The sequence below is a fragment of the Megascapheus bottae genome, chromosome 12 (genome assembly GCF_031878675.1).
Source record: "Megascapheus bottae isolate mThoBot1 chromosome 12, mThoBot2.hap1, whole genome shotgun sequence".
Lineage (NCBI taxonomy): Eukaryota > Metazoa > Chordata > Mammalia > Rodentia > Geomyidae > Megascapheus > Megascapheus bottae.
The window spans coordinates 10473929-10488891 of NC_143520.1; the positions used below are offsets into that span (position 1 = coordinate 10473929).

General features: G+C 42.3%; 1 protein-coding gene across 2 annotated transcripts in view; it reads right to left on the bottom strand.

The window, feature by feature from the left end:
- Positions 1-14963, bottom strand: part of Rapgef4 (Rap guanine nucleotide exchange factor 4) — a 303371-nt gene that overhangs the window by 252574 nt on the left and 35834 nt on the right. The window lies entirely within an intron of this gene.

The window sequence follows — 14963 nt, forward strand, 5'->3', positions numbered from 1 at the left end:
ACACACACACACACACAACAAAGAACCAAACAAAAGCGGGTGGGGTTTAAAAATTCCATAAATTCATTTACTCATTTCTAGACTAGTAGGCTAGGATTTTAGCTCAAAGCCTCTGAGTCAAGTTAAAAAAAAAAAAAAAACGATTTTCTTTTCCTTGATCAGTTTTACAAGTCTAAAGTGTTTCCTGGTGGGTATTTCAGAAACTCCGCAGCCCTGTGTGTGCCATGAGCACGGCAGGATGAGAGAGGAGTTGGTGAGGGTTTGACAAAGACAGGTCAAGCTCATCCCCTACTAGACCCCCTCCCGAATCCAGCAGCCTCCCTGGAGTTAGGAGGGACTCTGCTCTGGCCAGTAGACCGTAAACAAAATTAGTTCATGTCACTTCTGAGATGAGACTGCCAAGGGAAAGAGGGTGACTCTCTCATCCACAACTTGTCACTGTTTCAAAGGTTTCTCCGAGATAGTCACATGTGCTAATGCTCAGTGCCTGTACCTGGGAAGAGAGTCCATTGAAAATGAAGGTGGCTCTAACCCCATGTCTGCTGCCTCCTAAGAAATTTTGGACAGAGAACCCGAAAAGACCACAGGTGAGGGCAGAAGCACTGCAAGGATGGCAGGCAACCACCAGAAAATAGCAGTGTACACAGAGACCTCTTCTCTAAGAAACTTCACAGAAGTTAGGGCAGACTTCTACCCTCCGGAACTGTAAGAGAATATATTGATGTTGTTTCTAAGGCAGGTATTTTGTGATACCTTGCTGTGGAAGCCATTAGAGATTAACTTGGGGGGTGCAGTGTCAGAGGCCATAACCACCCAGTGCAGAAGAACAATGTGGTACCCACAGGAGACTATGTGAAAGTGACAAATAACCCTCCATATGTGAAGACATGAGAAGAGGAAGGCTGCGGGGAGGGGAGGCAGTACCCAGGACTAACAGGGCAGGACTAGAAGGGCTTGGGTGCCCGTGAACTTGGGACATTGTCAGAGAAGTTATTTCTATCAAGAAGGGAAAGACCAAAGACACGGCATCCTGGAGCTTAGTTTGGAAGTTCCTCAACTTCCACTCTGTCATGCTCTTGGATTCCAAGACCACAAATTCAAAACGAACAGCCACAACTTCTGCATGTCTACCAACTTAATTTCAGCAGAAAAGGTCTGCATTCTGTGTTCTGGAGTAGAAGGGCCACAGCCATGTGCTAGTGTTCGGTTTCTGAGGTGGCCAAGTACCTGAACGAGTGAGATGTATAGACTTTACTGCATTGATTTTAATGGTCCTCAAGTTTTTCACACATGAAACCAACACGAGCATATTAAGAAATAGGGGCTGCGAGTTTGGCCTAGTGGTCGAGTGCTTGCCTAACATGTATGAAGACCCAAGTTCAATTCCTCGGTACCACATACATAGAAAAAAGCCAGAAGTGGTGCTGTGGCCCAAGTGGTAGAGCTCTAGCCTTGAGAAGAACCCAAGGACAGTGCTGAGGCCCTGAGCTCAAGTCCAGGACTGGCACAAAAAAAAAAAAGAAAGAAAGAAAGAAGGAAAGAAAGAAAGAGAAAAAAAGAAAGAAAGAGAGAACTTCTATGAGTTGGTTAGGCCATGGGGACTCTGGCTCTTGAATGCATTTTGCCATTTGTGCTATAAGGATGTATGCCACCTTTGGTCCTTCTTCTTGTCTCCCCTTCATTCTCCCCTCTCTCTTGTGTACATGTACACGTGCTCTTTAGCCCTCTGCCTTCTGTCATAAGATGATCTGACACAAAGGTACAATGTTGAAAGACTGGCTTTTGGAAATATGAGCATATTTCTGTTCTCTATAAATTACCTGGACTCTAGCATTCTGTTAAAGTAACATTATAATGCACTAAAATCACCAGAATGGGACAGCACAGCAATATCAATGCCTCTTTTTTTTAACTTACCACCCTTTGGAGGGGCTTCTAAACTCCCCACCACAAACAAAGCTGTCAAGGTTCTATTCTAAAGAACAGAGGCAGGGCTGGGAGTTTGGCCTAGTGGTAGAGTGCTTGCCTACCATACATAAAGGCCAGAGTTCAATTCCTAGATATCACATACCTAGAAAAAAGCCAGAAGTGGCACTGTGGCTCAAGTGGTAGAGCACTAGCCTTCAGAGAGCCCAAGAATAGTGCCCAGGCCCTGAGTTCAAGTCCAGGACTGACTAAATCAATCAATCAATCAATCAGCAAAAACATAGGCAATCAGACACCGGTAGCTCACACCTGTATCCCTAGCTACTCATAGGAGATATAAGGATAGTCTCCAAGTAACCACCCAAAAATAAGAAGTGGGGCTGTAGCTCAAAATGTCTTAAGCAGAAAAGCTCAAGGACAGGACCTAGGCCTTGAGTTCAAGCCCCACAACCAACCCACCCCCCCAAAGAAAAGAAAGAAAGAAGAGAAGAAGTTCGAATTTCAGCAATAAATAAAGTGCTCAATGAGTCTTTGGATGTCTGGACACAAAGTGCTTTCAGGCAGTGAGGTGTACAACAGTGGCTGGCAGCAGTGCCTCTCAGTGGGCAGCCAAACAGTGGGCACATGTCACACATTCAAGAAAGCACTGTTGGACCAGCTGGAGGGCACAGCCACAGAGTGCTGGCACAGAAAGTTGGCTCAACACGAAGGCAGCTAGAAATGACCTCAAGAGGAACTGAAAAATCAGGTAAGCTGGAAACTGCCTATTGACCTAGCACATTCTACAGTTGAATCAGAACATGGGAAGTAGAGATTAAAGCTCATCTTCCATCAAAAAGCAGAGCAGCACTCCTTACTTATTCTCCCTAGAGAATACCCAATGTTATGAAGCCAGTCCAGGGCAGTGTCCTAAGATCTTGGACTTGACAGTCTCCAGAAGAAACTAGACACTAAAAAGCAACAGGAAAAAAAAATGTTTCTGTTCTCATACAGTCCAAGTAAGCAAAAAAGAACTTCCATGTTCACAACCAGATTACTAAGTGAAAAAGACACTTGGAAAGACAAAATCCATTTGAGGTAACCAAGACAAAGTTGAAACTTCTCCTCCTGATGTTTCTGTATCATCCTCCAAATTAAGTGTTAAAACATGTAAACCCCAGAAACAATGGAGAGCTGTTTCATCTCTCATGACCTTCACTGGGCTCTTCTTCATAACGTACAGACATTTTCCTTTGGCTATAAACTGTCTGCTTCTGGAATTTACTACTAGTGATAATCCCCCATCAACCCTCTTGTTTTGTGAATCTCTAATTTCCTAATACTACATATATTCTCACCTCTGTATGGGTTGATGTCTGCCATTGTCTTAACAGATCCAAGAGGACCAGGTAGGTAAGAGGTCCTTATAATCTCTGACTGAGCACCTCTTCTCTCCCACATCCACTGTACCTGCACTCCTGTCTCCATGCACCCTCCACAATAATGTGGATATGTCTCTTCAATTTATGGTTTGGAATTTTATCTCCAATGCAACAGTGTTAAAAAGAGGAGTATACCTGGGCAGCTAACCTGAGCATCATAACCCAGGATATGATTAAGGACACCTGCCCAGTTATGTTCATCTCTGCACTATTCACAAATGCCAAGCAATGGAAACAACCCAGATACCCTACTGCAGATGAATGGATACAAAAAATGTGGTACATATATACAATGGAATTCTACATAGCCAACAGACAAGATAAAATAATGGCATTTCTTTGGGGCGTGGATGGAACTAGAGCAAATCACGTTGAGTGAGATAAGCCAAAACCAAAGAAACAAAAGGCCCAGCATCTTCTTGATATGTGGATATTAGATCCAAACAGTACACGAGCGATGACTCTTGGGTACTCAAGGTCATTGACGTGAACTTGGAGATATAAACAGAATTACATAGACATAAAAATCTATGATGGGCTATATACTCTATAGACAATGTTATATTACATATATTAATATGTATCTATGACATACAAACCCTCAGCCTAATTTTAATTATGTTCTAAAATCTATGTGCCAGTGATTGTATATAGAGATTCCCTTCTTGAATACTTGTTTGTTAAACTTGATATCTGAAGTATGATGTAAAAAAATCAGTGTTAATAAAATATTTTAATAAAAAAGAATGTAAACTGAGCACTGGTATGTCAAGTCTATAATCCTAGATATTCAGGAAGCTGAGATCTGAAGCTCACAGTTTGAAGCCAACCGTGGCAGGAAAGTCCATGAGGCTCTTATTGTCAGTAAACTACTCAGAAAAAGCTGGAAGTAGCACTGTAGCTCAGTTGGTAGAACATTAGCCTTAGCAAAAAGAAGCTCAAGGAGAGAACCCAGAGCATAATGGGAGGTGTTAAGATCCTAAGGACTCTGCCCGCCTGAGTTGTAATGCTGTTGGAAAAAGGGCTGTGGGAGTGTATTTGCCCTTGCCACCTCTGCCATGTGATGATGTACCATTGAAGTATCACCCTGGAAAAACCTTGATCTTGGACGTCCCAGAACTGCAAAAAGTAAAAGTCTATTCTTTATAAATTACCCAGTATCTGATATTTGGTGATAGCAGCCAAAAAGGGACTAAGATGCCCTCTCTCTTCTATCCAGATAATTCCCACCAATGTCTCTCAAAACCATCCTCTCCTTGAACCTCTGGGGCCACTGCCTCAGCTGAGCATAAATGAAGGGCACAGGGAGCCCATGTTGGGGCACAGAGTGAACAGCCCAGCTGCCCTGCCCTAGGACATCAAATACTGTGTTCTCACTATGTCAGCTGAAGTATTTTCGCAGGGCAGTGACATGATTGGATGGGCACTTTGGAAAAATCACCTTGACTGCTAGTAGAGGCAGATGGGAAACAGTCCAGGCCAACAGCCAAGAGATAGGTTTGAACTTCTTGCCATGATGATGCAGTCACTGGTTATAACTCACTCCAGACTCCTGTCCTTGCCCTTAGTGACTGTGGGCAGACTGTCCCCAAGTGATAGTTATGGAAAGAGGCATTACTCATCTATCTTGCATCCAATTAGTATCCCTTGGTTTGCCTCCTATACACTTGTGAACCAATATGAGTTCCCTGTTTTATTATTTCTCTTCCTCTTCTTTTCATGGTTCTTTGGATCTTCCCCAAGATGAACCATGGAAAACCTTCTAATTCAAACAGCAACACCTCTGAGTTACCAAAAGCCTCAAAATATTTCGAAAGACATAAAATTATTTAAATACTATATAAATTACACACCTCTGTGGTAAAGTGCTTGCCTAGCATGTACAAGGTCCTGGGTTTGATCCTCACCACAGCAAAAATAAAATAAAATAAAACCATTGTGAAGGTAAACAATGACTATTAGTAATATCAAAATGGCATCATTTGCTTGGAGTGTGCAATGATCATGATAATGATCATGAAGGAATAGTTAGAAAACTTCTTTCTCCTTTCAAATGGCATTCAAACTTAAGATCTGACTTTAAATATGAACTATAAAATCTCTGGGATGGTTAGTGACTGTTCACTGAATGCATCCCTTCTTAAATACATGTTCATAATATTTCTTCTGTAACCCAAATTTCTTCCTACCCGTCAGTAGATCCGACTGCCTGCAAGTCTAAGGACCACTGCTGCATTTGTTCCCTTTTGTCCCCTCATTTCTGTGCTTCCCCTTGCAAGACAAAAAGAAATAAAAAACAAATAACAAAGAAAAAAACTGCTTGTTTCCATTTCCTAGAGTTCATTTCATAAATATTACTTTCTATAATCAGAGGCATATGTAGACATTGCACCTCTGTGTTCCTCTCTTAATATCCTCCTTTTGAAATAGAACTCTTTTTTCTTTATTGCTGCTTTTGTTTTTTCTTTAATCTTATTTGTTCAGATTTCTGTCTTTGAGACTATAAGGGGAAGCACAGAAACGCAGGGGCAAAGGATAAACAAATGCAGCAGTGGTACTCACTAGACACTATGTTGAAAATGAACTGTGGGTGGGGACAAGAGGGGAAAACTGGGAAAGGGCAAGGGAAGGAGTGGGTGACACTGTCCAAAAAGAAATGTACTTTTTTTTTGTGGATCATGGGGCTTGAACTCGGCTTGGGCACACTCCCAGAGCTCTTCAGATCAAGGCTACCACCCTATCCTTGAGCCAAGCACCACTTCGCGTTTTCTAGAGGTTAACTGGAGATATGAGTCTCAGATCCTTTTGTGCCCGGGCTGATTTTGAACTTTGATCCCCAGATCTCAACCTCCTGAGTAGCTTGGATTACAGGTGTGAGCCACCATGCCTGGCTAAGAAATGTACTCTTTACATGATTTACATGACTGCAACCCCTCTGTATAATAATGATAACTTCAAAAATACTCTCCTTTAGTCTCATTGTGTGTGAATGCCTAGAGTCCTGAATAATTAATCATCCCAGTACATTTTATACCTAGGTTCTTCATAAAATACCTATTAAAGCAGCTGAACCATTTGATGACTTTTGTCACTTGACACAGAAGAGAGACCCCATGGCCTTGGAGTCAGCTGAGTTGAACCCCTAGGTCAGGGGGTTCCTGGGGTGATGGATCCAGGATCCCAACAGCGGGGCCCAGGAGTATGGGGTCAACACAGGAGGGAAGGGAAGGAGCATGAGGGTTGTAGCAGGACTGCTCGGTGCTCAGCTGCTTCCAATAATTGCAAACACAGGGTTCCGCCTGCCATGAAGTATTCCACATGATACAGGACCCTATACTGTCACCCAAGGGATAGCTGGAGGCTTTGCTTTCCCGGGTATCTCACTACACTGTTCTGTGTCTTTGGACATGTGTATTCCAAATGCTAGATGTAATGTTAACCAAATACACTTGCATTACAATGACTGTGTAGTTCAGCTTGACTCTGTTTTAACAGGAAGCTGACAGTATAAAGAGCTACACCCCTCCTCTAATAAGGAACGCTGAAATCTGAGGTCATCTATGTGAGTTTTATAAAGTTTATAAAAGGATATGGACTCTATTGTTTACTAGTATCATTATCATTATTAGCCATCAAGATCTTTTAAAAGAAGTATTTAATGAAAGCAAGGAATATAATGCTTAAAACATATGCTAGAATACGTGAGTGCCTTTTGTAGGTGCTATAGATAGATGTCATATGTCCTATGTGTTATAATACTAAGATCATAAAGACTATATTTGTATAAATCTCAATCTTTTTAGAGCACTATTAACTTTTCAAAGAGCTTTGACACCTATTGAAAATTTTGAGCATCATAGTCCTATTATATGAAGCATAGTCCCATTACAATGAACCTGATTTTACTCTCAGAAACATTTAGTCACAGAGGTTAGGTGACTTTGTACGCTAAAATCATGTGGATGTATAATGCCAGTGATGACATAGATGTATCAAAAGTCTGTGAAACTCAAGATGTTTTCCACTTATCATGTTATCATTTTAATTATACAATTATTAACCACTTAGAATATTGAATGTTTACTCTTGACTAATTGCAAGTTTTCCCAATAATGTCAACAAAATTTAGAAAGGATTTGAAGCCTCATTCACTGCATCTGTAAATATTTACTACGAATCTGTATGAGAGGTGAACAGAGCACTCAGGTGTTAGAAAAACCAGAGTTCTTATTCACAAGGGTAAGAGAGACTCACATATGTCTTGCAATTAACAAAAGAACTGTGGGGAGGGGGGTGGGGAAGTTCAATGGAAATAGGAAAGAAAGAGAAACAAATTCAGAAAAGAAGAGAGATCCCTATTGCTGAAAGTCATATGAAAACCTCAGGAAAGCATGACTTTAAGAGCTCCCTAAAGTCAGTCTCTTCTCAATTCTCTTACTGACGTGGACCACGTCAGTCATTTAGTCTGTGGAGTGTGCTGTGTCACTGTATCATTATGGCCATCCCATTAGAGGCACTCTATACACACACACACACACACAGCCATATACACAAATGTGTATACACACCCCTCAACTCAATTAATATTGTGGGAACTGACTGATAAAGTGTTACCTTTTAAACACCTAATTATAACAGGGGCAACCAGGCAGAGGACAGCTCAGGAACATCTAGACAGAGACACCTGGAGAGGAGGAGGAAGATGGAAGACTGACATGGACAGACAGAGCTATAGCATCAGCTGTCTCTAAGCTAGATTCTTCTCTTCTGAATAAAGTTCTTCCCACTCACCCTCCATAGTCATTTTGTTCAATGAATTCCTGAGACGAGAACCCAGGGAGACTCATCAGGGCTGGCAGTGGAGCTACAACACTGGCAGCCACTGATTGCCACTGGGCTGCAACACTAAGCAGATGTTGGCAGCTTCAGGGCTGCAACGCTAGTGTCTCTGGCTGTAGGCTGAGCCAGATGGGCAGTATGAGCTCTGCCCACTGTGAGCAGCAGCAAAAAGAAAATCCCATCTTATCATAACAGTTCTAATGCAGTCCATTCCAGGCCTCTTCTCTGCCTGAGCATGGAGCTGCACCACCCTCAGCCACAAGTTCCACTGAAACGCCACCCTCTGAACTCCAAACAGCACATAGCATTCAACTCCTATCCTCATTCTTCCTCTGAAATACATCTGTTCTACTGGCATGAAGGTAAGGAAAATTCTTGTTTGGTGCCTTCTACTTTAGATTAGGTTCTCAGGTCAGACAGACATTGATGCTTCTTAAAATGTTTCCCAGCTGAATGTTCATCTCTGTACTATTCACAATAGCCAAGCGATGGAAACAATCCAGATGCCCTACTGCAGATGAATGGATACAGAAAATGTGGTCTATATGGAATTCTACATAGCCAACAGACAGGATAAAATAATAGCATTCGCTGAGAAGTGGATGAAGCTAGAGTGAATCATATTGAGTGAGACAAGTCAAGACCAAAGGAACAACAGGCACATGGTCTCCTTAACATGTGATATTAGATCTGAACAGTACAAGAGCAATGAATCAATATTTGAGTAGCCAAGGTTATGGACATGGTCTTGGAGATATAAACAGAACTACATAGACATAAAAATCTTATGATGGGCTATATACTCTATAGACATAAAGTTTTATTACCTAGATTAATATGTATCTATGACATACAAACCCACCCTCAGCTTAATTTTAATTATGTTCTGAAACACAAATGCCAGTGATTGTATATAGAGATTCTCTTCTTGAATACTTGTTTGTTAAACATGACATTTGAAATATGATATAAAAATCAATGTTAATAAATTCTTAAGTAAAAAATGTTGAATCCATATATTTAAAAATCTTTAAAATATCTAATTATATCACTAAATACACTGTAACTCAATGTATACCTAGAAATAAAGTGTGATTAAAAAATTTAAAATATAATGTCTCCCAACTGTGTAGTTTTCCACCATGGTAAGCAGCAGAGGCTTCCCACATCATTCCATGCCACTAATTGATTCCCTCAAATGAGAAACAACCCCTCTGTTCACAAACAAAAAAAACAGAAGTGCCGTTGTTGCAACCAAAAATTCAGCTTGTCCCCTAGGTGTGAGGACTGGAGGCTGGGCATCTCTGAAGGAAGATCCTCTTGAATATCTTTTCTCTCCATCTTGGGCAGCGAGGAGGGAATCCTGGAAGGAAAAGGAATGGGGAAAGGGAAGAACACTGCTCCTGAGGGAAGAGGAACCTACACTACGAAGTTGACATGATCCAGCAGGCACCATGATTCTCTACTCTTTACTTATCCCAGCCGACCCGAGGCACAGGAGGTACACCCAGGAGACTCGGAAACACATTCTTACCACAGAAGGCTTGAAAAATACTCTCAAACTGCTCTGGAGGCTGATACTCGGAGGAATTATGGTTTGAGAAGAAATCTGTGAAACTATGTCTCCAATTCCCCAGCAAAATGCCAAGTGACTCAAGTGGTAGAGCACCAGCTGAGCAAGCAAGCCAAGCAAAGCCCCAGTATTGGCAGAAGAAGAAGAAGAAGAAGAAGAAGAAGAAGAAGAAGAAGAAGAAGAAGAAGAAGAAGAAGAGGAGGAGGAGGAGGAGGAGGAGGAGGAGGAGGAGGAGGAGGAGGAGGAGGAGGAGGAGGAGGAGGAGGAGGAGGAGGAGGAGGAGGCGGCGGCGGCGGCGGCGGCGGCGGCGGCGGCGGCGGCGGAGGAGGAAGAAGAAGAAGAGAAGAAGAAGGAGGAGGAGGAGGAGGAAGAGGAGGAAGAGGAAGAAGAAGAGAAGAAGAAGAAGAAGAAGAAGAAGAAGAAGAAGAAGAAGAAGAAGAAGAAGGAGGAGGAGGAGGAGGAGGAGGAGGAGGAGGAGGAGGAGGAGGAGGAGGAGGAGGAGGAGGAGGAGAAGAGAAAGCAGAAGCAGAAGAGCAATTGCATCAGGGGCATGGCTCAAGCAGTAGTGAGCACAAGGTACTGAATTCAAACTCTAACATACACAAAATTAAAAAAAAAATTAAGAGAACTTTAGCCAGGTGCCAGTGGCTCATGCCTATAATCCTAGCTGCTCAGGAAAAATCAAGGTTCCAAACTGGCCTGGACAGAAAGGCCATGATTCTCTTATCTCTAATTAATCAGAAAACAAAACAGAACAAAACTGGAAGTGGAACTGTGGCTTAAGTGATAGAGTGCTAGCCTTGAGAACAAGAGCTCAGAGATAATGCCCAAGTCCTGAATTCAAGCACAAGAAAGAAAGACAGGAAGGGAGGGAGGGAAGGGGGGAAAGAAGGAAGGAAGGAAGACAGAAAGAAAGTGAGAAAGACGAAGGAAAAGAAAGAAAAGGAAGAAAAAAAGGGAGAACTTCCATTTCTGCTATAATGGAGAAACTAGGACTCAACTAATCCTCCCATAATTAAAATAAAATGAATGCAACGCTGCTTTCAGATATTAGACAATAGGTAATTCAGGACTATGGTCACAGAGAGAAGGGAAACAAGAGAGATCCTTTCTGCCTTGGTGCTTTGCCTAGAACACTTTCCAGATAACAGCCAAGGACAGAGAATGACAAACAAGCCATGGCAATCTCACAGGGCTGGCAGCCATAATTAAAATGTAGGGGTGCTAAAGTGGCTGAAACTTTTAGTGCAGTGAGTCAGAGTAGAGATGGAATTCTTGAGTTGAACATAGGGGTCTCTTGCAAAGTGCGAGCCAGGACTCGTGGAGAGGCTGAGCCAGCACTGGCTCCTGGGAAGTGAGCTGACTAGAATGTGCAGGGCACATGACCCCCAGAATGCTGCTCTAATCCTATGATAGAGTTTAAAAATAAGTATAATATAATTAAATAGATTGGCCTATAAATTAACTGCCTATTGGAACATAAATTAACATTCCTTTAAAAAATTAAAGTGTCAGGCCAGGAGTTTGGCCTAGTGGTAGAGTGCTCGCCTAGCATGCACAAAGCCCTGGGTTCGATTCCTCAGTACCACCTATACAGAAAAAGCCGGAAGTGGTGCTGAGGCTCAAGTGGTAGAGCTCTAGCCTTGAGAAAAATCCAAGGACAGTGCTCAGGCCCTGAGCTCAAGCCCAGGACTGGCAAAAAAATAAATAAATAAATAAAGTCTCATCAGGTGCGGTGGCTCACGCCTGTAATCCTAGCTACTCAGCAGGTTGAGATCTGAGGATCAAGGTTCAAAGCCAGCCCAGGCACAAAAGGACCTGAGACTCTTATCTCCAATTAACGTCTAGAAAATGGGAAGTGGGGCTTGGCTCAAGGATAGGTTGGTAGCCTTAATCTGAAGTGCTCAGGGACAAGGCCCAGGCCAGGAGTAGAGTGGTAGCCTTGAGCTAAAGGGCTCAGGGACTGAGTTCAAACCCTATGACCCACAAAAATTAATTAATTAATTAAAGTCTCAATATTAGCATATTCACAAAAGAAATGTACTGTATAATCATAAATCGCTAATATAGGAAATGCTAATATATAAAATGCAAATATAGGAAAATGTGGCCCATAACCAGGGGAAGAACAGAATCAATAGAAACAAATCTGCATATTGAAGACATGCTGAAAATACCAAACAGGAACATTATAAAACAGTTATGATGAGTATGTTTAAAGACTTAAAGAAAAATAATCACCTAGTGAGTGACATCAGTAAATATAAAAAAATGTGCAAAGAGAAATTTATTAATTAAGAGTCAATTGGGCACAACAGGTAAAAAGATAAGTGAGTCTCATGGCAGGCAATAGAAATTATCCAAACTAAAGCAAAAGGGATTGTAAAATTGAGCAGAGACAGCTGGGCACCAGAGGCTCACACCTGTAATACTTGCTAACAAGGCTGAGATCTGAGGATTTGGGTTCAAAGCTAGTCCAGGCAGGAAAGTCTGCAAGACTCTTTAAATAAGAAGTGGAACGGTGAAGGGGGCCAAAAAAAAAAAAAAAAAAAAAGAAGTGGAACGGTGGTTCAAGTAGTAGAATGCTACCCTTCATCAAAAGAAGCTCAGGGACAGCACCCAGACCCTGAGTTCAGCCTCAGGACCAGTACAAAACAAACAAGAAAATACAAAAGCAGAGACATAGTGGCTGATGAGACAAAACAAGGGAGTTTAACCTGCATGTGAGAGAAGCTTCAGGAGAAAAAAAGACAGAATGGAGAGGGGAAAATTGAGATTTTTGTGGCTGACATTTTTCCAGTTAAAAATGCAACAAATAAGGGCTGGGAGCATGGCCTAGTGGTAGAGGGCTTGCCTAGCATGCAAGAAGACATGGGTTTGATTCCTCAGTACCACATACACAGAAAAAGCCAGAAGTGGTGCTATGGCTCAAGTGGTAGTAATAGTGTCCTACAGCTAAAGAGTATTAGTAAACTAAAGATGACTTAGGACACACATACAGCCTATTCTTTCTCTCACAGTCCTTTAATCATGAATGCACAATTAAATAAATGTGAGGTGGCTGGTTTCGAAAATACCTGCCATGATTTTTATTAACTTTTCTTAGATGAAAATCCTTTGTTATATCTGCCACATCTAATATACGTCATTTCTACAGTTTCAAAACCACAAATGTCAAAGAAAACAGATGCCCGGAATTTCATTCTTTTTGGAAAAAGCTTTTGGTACCCCCCTCAGCGTGTGAAATGACAAGAGCAGTTCTCACCAACACACGTTTCCAGCATGCCTAGCGGGATAGAATGGAAAGCCACAGGCAGTACCATCTGTGCCAAGGACAGACAATGCAGCAGGACCGGGGATTAGCTAGGGGTGAAGATTCAATTGGACAGCCCTCCCTTTTGCTATGAGTCATTTGGGGATTCAAAGTGACCAGAATTAATAGCCCAAAGCAGGTAGGCTAGTGTGCAGAATGTTGCTTTAATAAAAAGATGATCGGCATGGAATTTTAAGTGAAGTTCAGATTCTTTCATTTAATTACTGTCATCAGCAGAAATGACTACCAGTGCAATAGCATGCCTAGAGACCGAACACCCAAAAAGCCAATGGCTTGCCAATACTGATATAGAAAGAGCCGTTGTGGTTCAATGGTAGAGTGTTTGCCTAGCATGCATGAAGCCCTGGGTTTTCTCAGTTCCTCATAACACAAAAAGCCAGAAGTGGTGCTGTGGCTCAAGTAGTAGAGTGCTAGCTTTGAGCAGAAGAAGCTCAGTGACAGAACCCAGGCCCTAAGTAGAAGTCACAAGACTGGCAAAAAAAAAAAAGGGGGGGGTGGGAGCAGGAGTTTGGCCTAATGATAAAGTACTTGGCTACCATATTCCTCGGTACCACATACATAGAAAAAAGCCGGAAGTGGTGCTGAGGCTCAAGTGGTAGAGCTCTAGCCTTGAGAAAGTCCAAGGACAGTGCTCAGGCCCTGAGCTCAAGCCCAGGACTGCCAAAAAAAAAAAAAAAAGAATCCTTGCTACTGTCAGGAATGGTCCGTTTAACAACAGAAGATAGCAATGGGCCCTCCATATCGAAAGGCAACTGTGATGTGAAATATCATAACAGACTTTGTACTAGCACAAAACTCTTCTCGCCTTCTAGTGAGAGACAAGAAAACAAAAACCCCTAAATACTAGCAAGAATCAGATGTCCACTACGCTCAAGTCTCTGACAAGCAAACTAGAGATAAATGGCATTTGTATTTTACAACCAATTTCTAACTTCATTCATTAAGACTGTTGCATGTCTGGACCAAGAGTGTGGCCTAGCAGTAGAGTTCTTGCCTACCATGCACAAATGTCCAGGTTTGATTCCTCAGCACCACATATAGAAAAAACAGAAATTGGTATTGTGGCTCAAGCTTTTGCCTTGAGAAAGCCCAAAGACAGTACCCAGGCCCTGAGTTCAAGCCCCAGAACTGGCAAAAAATAAAAATACAGTTAAATGTCTTCCTAACAGAAAGTACACACACAGAGGGAGAGAGAGAGAGAGAGAGAGAGAGAGAGAGAGAGAGAGAGAGAGAGAGAGAGAGAGGGAGAAGGAGATACACACAGAATTCTTTGAACACTCAAAGGAAGAAGCAGCCCTTGACACCTACCCTTTCACAGTTTCTGATTTGTTAGCTAAACGATGGAAATGCAAGGATGAAGGTAGCACATGGCTCCATATGAAGGCACAGAGGGCTGTGGAAAAACTGTTAGAGACTCAGAGCTAAGTAGAAAAGGCTTTGCAAAGAACCCCTTCCACAGTATTACAGCTAACACCTCAACTAGGTCGTGGAGAACAGGTAGAAACTGAGTCGAACAAACACGGGGCAAAGTTTCTGAGCAGCCAGACAATAAACTATGAGCATACCTAAGGGAAGGAAGTTCCAGGAATAGCCAACAATCTCCATGAACATTTCAGTGGCTCCTCTGAGAACCAAGACTAAGATCTGATTGGGGCAGGTCCTCAATTCCAGTCAGTCTGGTGCAGACTTTATTCTGCTAAGCACGGGGACCTGGGGATAGAAGGAAACGTGCGTGTGTGCATGCACACGAATAGCAGTCTTGAACTCAGGGCCTTGTGTTCTTAATCAGCTTTTTCCCACATGGCGGACACTCTACTACTTGGACAATACTTCCAGTCTAGCATTCCATTAGTTAATGAGAGATAGAATC